Below are 7,379 nucleotides of genomic sequence, written 5' to 3'. Positions count from 1 at the left end.
TGTTTCCCATACCAAGCATTAAAAATTTCATAAGTCAATGAAAATAGACCATAAGTTGGAAAAAGAACAATCCTAGGCAATTTTCCTATTGATAGGTTTGACTAAACTTCCTAGTTATTTTTTTCCAATTTTATTTAATGGCTCTTATATATTTTAAATACGTACATATTTTCAACACCAAAAATAAAGATTGTCATTCCTCTCTGCCAAACATTAGCTGAATTGCAGCTGCAGAGAAACACTGCATGGGGATTGTAGCTTTCATTAAGAAGGGTGCCAGTGTACCAAGCAGTAGTCTATATGCCTCAGCCACTGTTCTCTGTTTCTGACTTCCACTAACCTCTTAGTTTATTATAGTCAATTCTCTCTTAATCATGCCAGATTTGGATTCTGGGAAAATAGGGAAGTTCAGGTGACTATCATGAAAATTAATATAACCACCGAAATAATATCATACAAAATTACCCAGCTCCTAGCATGTTTTGGTTCTTCCATGTATACTAAACATAAAATAAGTCAATAAAATAAAATTAGAGTTTGGGGTTTTTGAGAAATTAAAAGTAAGTTTACCTAGCTACATTAAACTTCTAAAAAACATTGGTAGATCTTTATTCACTCAGAAAAATATACCATTAATCCCGTTGAATCAAAATCTCCCTTGCATTGTGGATTAATAGAAGAAATTAGAAACTAGAATATGAAACCTGCATTTATATTGCTCAGATAATTTGAGTAAAATGGCCTTTTCCCTAGTGTAAAGACAGAATTTTTATTAACCAAAACTTACTATCTACTCAGATTTGAAAGGGATGGTTTTAGAATATGAATTTAATGGCACAAATTGGAAAATCCTATGACTAAGCTCTAAGATACTTTGTGTCACAGAAGCCATGGAGTGTCACTTAAATGTGTAAGTGGCATGATAAACCTCCCACTCTCCTAAGAATAGAGTTATAGCTGGACCCTGTTATCTCCCAACCCGAAGGTACAGTATGATAATGATACTACTTAACACTGGTGCTGAACTGGTGGGGGGTAGGAAAAGCTGCAAGCATTTTAACTAGAAAGAAAATCAAATTAAAATATTAATTTACTGATTAATATAACATTAGCTGACCTATTTTCTCCAGCTTGTTAAACAACAAAGACTTGTGAAGCTAAATAACTGCCTAAAAGATAAATGTTTTAAGAATTCCCAAGGAGGTATTTAGCTTCTTTTTAAACACCATTAAAGAAATGCTTTGCATATATCAGGCAGTTTTATTTTTTCTGTGTTAAAACATCATGTTTACATTTATTAATGCAGTCTAAAAAGTTAGGATTTGATTAGGAGGCTCCCTCTTGTTAACAACTAAGACCAATGGATGGAAGTTTCCTTACCCTTAGTGACTCATTGTAGAATTCATGAGAATTAAATGTCTTTTAAGAAAGTGAATCAGGTCACACTTGGAAATTTATTTTCTTAAACTATTCATAAATTGAGATAATATTGATTTTAAAAATAGAAACCAGCAAAATGCTGTCTGCATTCTCATAGCCCCAGGATCCCAGAAGTTCAAGTTGATCTTCAAAGCATCAAAGAACAGAGAACTGGCTTTTGTTCTGAGAGTTGAGTTCCGAGGACAGTTCTGTTACTAGTACCATGCACGACTACACTACATTTTTTTTTATAACATAAAGAAGTTTTGAACAAAATTTCTAAGTATTTCTTTTTTTTTTTCTTTAAGCACAAACACATTTGCTTACTAACCAAAGGGATGATCTTAGTTAAACGAACACTTTGAAAAAGAAGAATTGAAGCAGAAGTCTGGAGATTTGCTCATTTAACTGAGCTTCTTCATTCTTGTAGCTAATTCTGTCCAAAGTCATGATGGAATTTTTATTCTACTTTCTCATAGACCCAAGTACAGGTGACATTATTCATGGCACACTTCACCTCTAACTTCCCGTCTTTCAATTTTCTTGTTGTTGTGCTTTCCTTCCCATCCCATTCCTGATGCTGAACCAACCAACCACTGACAAAGCTGTAGACTCTGAGTTTTTCTGACATCAGTTCTAGTTTCTTCAAACTTCTGTTTCAGGGTACAAGAAAACTGTGTTGTTTTCAAAGTGCTTTCATTTTCATGTTGAGCTTCTGGTCTTCAAGGGTAATGACACAATCTGATTTGGCCATCGCACCCATTTTCCGCATAGTCAGTCCCACTCCTAGTCCTTTCACATAGTCCTCAAAGCCTTTGCTGTGAACCAGGTGCCATCTTCCCTCCAGATGCTGACCTGTGGCCATGGTGGATGCGGGCAGGCGGGCAAATGCAGTGAGGGGAGCGACTCAGAGGTGGACAGCAAGCAATTTGGTCAATCAAGAAATAAAATAAAACTCACTTTGACTTGGCCTATTCTGATGCATGGTCTAAAGAAAGCTGAATGGTTATCTTAAAATAAAACAATGGGGGTCACTGCAGGAATGTAAATGGTTAAGATGGGGTGCAGTCAGTAAAGCATAAATGCTAAAGGTTTTGATAAGTGGGTTACTCATGTGATAGATTGTTGAAAGTAATAAAAAAAGAGAAAATCTAAGTTATCTCAGTTCTTCATAGTATTATATTGATTAATAATCAATTCTTAACATAATTTCGAGATAAGCCTGACTTTTTACTTTGCATTTCTGTTGAACCTATGTCACTTAACATAAGAACACTTATATTTTAAAGCCAGTTTTGATTGTTGGGGACTTTGTAAAAGTCTCCTCAGATGACAAGGAAAATTTAGTTTCTCTCTCTAAGTTATAAACCATAAAACTTTCAGAACTCTCAATTTCTTCTTTTTTTTAATTTGGGTTTTTAAAGTTTCAGTTCAATAATGTATATATCAAGAATAGCATTTTTGTTTATCTCAACTTCTAAAGCACGTTGCTGCTTTCTCAGTAACTATTTCAATGTATTTGTTCATTTGGATTGGCTTATACAATATCACTGGAGTCTTTCTGAGATCCAAGGATTTGTGTCAGTTATTAAGCCTTCCTTTCAGTCTCTTTGTCTCTGTCTCTGTTACACACACACACACACACACACACACACACACACACCTTTTAAAAATTGGCTACAAGAGCTACCTATCATGTACAAGTACACATACCCTTGAACTAATGTGTCTAAAAAAAGTCAGTAACATCTACAGTGGTTCTATGGAAAGAAAAAAAAAAAAAGATCCCTGATATTTAAAGTTTACCGATTTCCCCTGGTATAAATATTCTCATTATGACTTATCTTAAGGTAATGAGATAACATCACTAAATCTGTTTTGGGGACAAGATGTGCACAATTGGTGTTTGTGAACGGGTAGAAATAGGATGAATCCCTCTTTACTTGGCTCCCTTCTGAAGGTTGTCCACGCATCTATTTTAACGTTGATAAATGTGTGAACATTTCCTTCCACCACCCCTCCCACCAACAAAGAGCAGACCTTCTTATCCCATAATGAAAAGAATAGATTTCCCAGACTCAGTGTTCCTGAGCTGTGTCACATTTCCACTGTGCATACAGCATTAATCTGCACTATATTGTGTCACTCATGTAAAACTGACGGGAAAATATACTGAAGTTCATGTTGACTGCTGTGCCAAGAAAAGTGAAATCTTTTGTCTTTTATCAAAAATTTTAATGTCTTCTCCAGCATCCATAAAACAACTACAGGCTAATTTATTAGTCTAAGAGTAGGCTAAAATCAATTCTATATCTATATCCGATTTGTATTCTGCATGTTGAAATGGATGGAATCACACATGTTCATAATGTTAACTCCAAAAAGGAGCTTTTACTATCAGATTTTTAAGCTTCCTCTATGAATTTTTCTGGACATATTTGTATTGAGTTGAGGGCTCATTACTGTAGTTTTCAGAGCTGTATTTCCAATACTGACTAATAAGTTATGCACATATTTTCTAGTTATAACAAATTTGGGGTCAAACTTCCAGGACTCAATTATACACTCCAATATTATGGAAACAAGGATGAGAATGAATCAGTACTAGAAATGTGAGTTTGCTCCTAAGGCCACTCTCAGCATTCATATAACTGAAGACTAATGCAGAGCACAAAAGCACACCATTATTACTTATCTTTCCCTCTTTTTCTCTTCTTTCAGGAACTTTTTTTTTGGTGTGGCATATATTTAAACATTTTGTTGTATACTATAATATATATAAATTTTATTGTCATTTTAAAAACAAAATAAATCTATGAATGATAAAAAATTTTAAAAATACAATTATTTTGAAACAGATATAAGGTTTTAGGCTTGATTATTATTCTTTATCACTTCATACTCTACTATAAATGAATAAATGTTGATTAGAATTTTCAATAAATATTATAATTCAAAGGATGTCCCTAAAGACATTAATATAACCTAATGTTGCTTTAATAAAGTATTAAACATTAAGATCTTGATAAAACAGTAAAAAAGTACTTAATGAGCAATACAAATTATGCACATATTATGTCTGAAATACTACTAAATTTAGACTAACAAAAATTATTGTTAATCAAGTAATGTTAATGATATTGTGAGAGTTCTTCATTTAACTCATATTACCAGAAGTAAATACTGTATAACTAATTGTATTAATATAATACAATTTGAAACATTAGTTTTAGCATATTAGAATTTTATCTAGTTTGCTTAGTACTGTGTATTATCATGATCAGGAGTTATAGTCATTTTAAATGACATTATACCAAATAAGAAGTATGAAAGGAGCAAAAATAAATCAAGTGTGAATTTTAAGATAAATGTTGATCTATTTTTAACTCCTTGATAAATTCACAGAGAGTAAATTCTTCATTTTGCTTCTTGACTGACAATATCCTTCTCACTCACACTCAGAACGTACTTGAGCTTCATCCCAGTGCTAGGAAAACATCTTGTGGTGTTCTAATAAGGCCATGCCCTGTACCCATTAGAGATAGTGTATGGAGAAATCATGCCAAAAATGTGCCAGTGAAAACTCTGATATTTATTTCAGTCACTTATAATGCATATGAAAAAATGCTGGCTTTTAGTGTCCTCTTAATCAGGGTCTTTGCACTAATATTCACTCTGAGGCTGAGTCACTTTCTCTTTTTTTTCTACTCTACCCAGCTCTATTAGAAGCATATTTCTACATGTTTTAATGGCAACTACTCTGATGATATCATGTGCAATCATAGTCCACTCATAACCTGGGATCTACCATGAGGGGAAATTTTGTACCAGGTTTGGAGGAATAAACTATAGTGTATGACAAGAGTGATTCAGAAATCTATGTATTTTCATCATTTGAATATCTACTTATGTAGGCATTTTCTGTATAGGTAGTTCCAAGTTGCTTTTCTAGAAGAAAATTTCTGGAAGAAAACTATGAAAAATTTAAGTTCGAATGTTCTCATTTTTTAAATTTTTTTCAAAACACTCTTTCGGCTTTAAAAGCAGAAAGGCTTGCACAGTTTTAAGAAGTTATTCCTATGAACACTCTGAAACTATATGCATTTATATAAATTTATCTTACCTTGTCTGAACCAATACAGTAAAATCAAATATTAAGCAACTGTGAAGTTGAGTCTACTTATTGTATGTTGGTTTGTGAAGTGAATGGTTTCTTACCCAACTTTTGATCTAAAAATAAAACATCAACCATAAAGCTTGGAGAACTTTTCACATTTAAAATAAAAATTGAAATTAGAGGGGTAGCTATAGATATGATGAGTTTTTAGGGCATCTTCATTATAAAACTGGAGAAAATTATAAAACAGGACAAAATTCAGAGACATCAGACATATCAAATGATAATTCTTAGCAAAAATTCAAGTGAAAAGTCTTTAGAGAAAACAGCATAGACTTAGACAAATCTTACCAATCTGTTAAACAGTTTCCATGGAGTGTTGCCTGGTGTTAGGGTTTGAATATAAAGCATCCTCCCAAAAGCTCATGTATTGGAAACATAATATCTAATATAACGATGTTCAGAGGTGAAACAGTTGGATCATGAGAGCTGAACCCTCATCAATGGATTAGTCCATTTGATGGATAATTTGAGTGGACTCTATTGAGTGGTAACTGTAGACGGTTGGGATGAGGCTGGAAGAAGTAGGTCACTGGGACATGCTCTGGGGGATTATATTTTGTTCTTTGCTTTTCTCTCTTCATCTCTTGCTCTGATTCCTGCTTTCCATCAACTGAGCAGTTTTCCTCCACCACACACTTCCACCATCTCTCTGATTTGGAGTCAGTTGACCATAGGTTGAAACGCTGAGACCCAGAGCCCAAGGTTAACTTTTCTTTCTCTAAGTTGTTCTTATGAGGTATTTTGGTCACAGTGATGAAAAGCTGATCTTCACCTAGAAATCAAGTAGATTTAATGCATATGGCTAATCAACAGGAAAGAGTTTGTGTAAAAAATAATGAGCAAAAAAATAACAATCTTCAGAATTCCTTTATGTTATGCAAGCTGGGAAGATGTCCCCTTTGTTTCTGGTGCTTTTCATTGTTACTTCTTAAGAAATGTTACTTTCATTGTTCATCTTAAGGAATGATTTCATAATATCTGAGGAAAATGAGGTATGTGTTTTAAATGTTGTGTTTTGAGTATTATACCATGATAGTTAACACAAAGAGCATCTCCTTCAAAACCAACCTGGTTAAAAAGACAAACTGTTAAACCCTGAAATGATAATTCATTTCTTTTAGTATTTCCATATCTTTCTCTTATTTTCCCTTCTATTCTATGTTTCCTTCCATCTTCAGAAGTTCTGACCATTTATTAAGTGCCTATTATTTCTAACTATTTTATTAGGTCCTTTACATGTCACCACATATAATTCATATAATAATTCTATTAATTTGATGTAATAATTCTCATTTTAGTGAGAAGTGTAAAACCCTACGAGATTGAGCCACTAAGAAATGCAGCTACAATGTCTCCTCATCTTACCAACTGAAGAACTAATAAAATGGAGGTGAGCAAAGGAAATAAAGCCAACAAATGCTGGGTCTCTTAAGAATTTTCACCTGAAGTTTCACTTGACATGTTTTGATAATGCTGAAGTTTGTCCGGCTTTGGTTTTATAATCTAGTAGTCTGGAAAATTGATCATGTCTACTGCTATCACTCCAGTTTGAGTTTTTATTGTACATGTGAAAAATCCACTGCACTTTATTGATGGCATCTTATTTTTAGATCAAAAATTTAGTTAGAAACCATGAACTTCACAAACCCTCATGCAAAACATGTCAGTATCAAAGGGTTTCATGGACTCAGAGTAAAGGACAACACGACTTCCCTGGTATTCTACCCTAATGGATGTGTATTAGCACCAAATGTGCCAGTAGTGAAGGGGAGGCCCTGGT

At 33.6% G+C, this 7,379-nt stretch overlaps 1 pseudogene across 1 annotated transcript; it reads right to left on the bottom strand.

Annotated features, from left to right (window-relative positions):
* Nucleotides 1-1,879: 1,879 nt before the first annotated feature.
* Nucleotides 1,880-2,284, bottom strand: LOC308645773 (fatty acid-binding protein 5-like; annotated as a pseudogene). The gene has a single exon. The product of its transcript is annotated as a fatty acid-binding protein 5-like (transcript).
* Nucleotides 2,285-7,379: the final 5,095 nt, after the last annotated feature.

The sequence above is a fragment of the Spermophilus citellus genome (genome assembly GCF_964194105.1).
Source record: "Spermophilus citellus genome assembly, chromosome: 3".
NCBI classification, from domain to species: Eukaryota; Metazoa; Chordata; class Mammalia; order Rodentia; family Sciuridae; genus Spermophilus; species Spermophilus citellus.
Note: the sequence above shows the minus strand (reverse complement) of the source record. Positions and strands in the feature narration are given on the sequence as shown.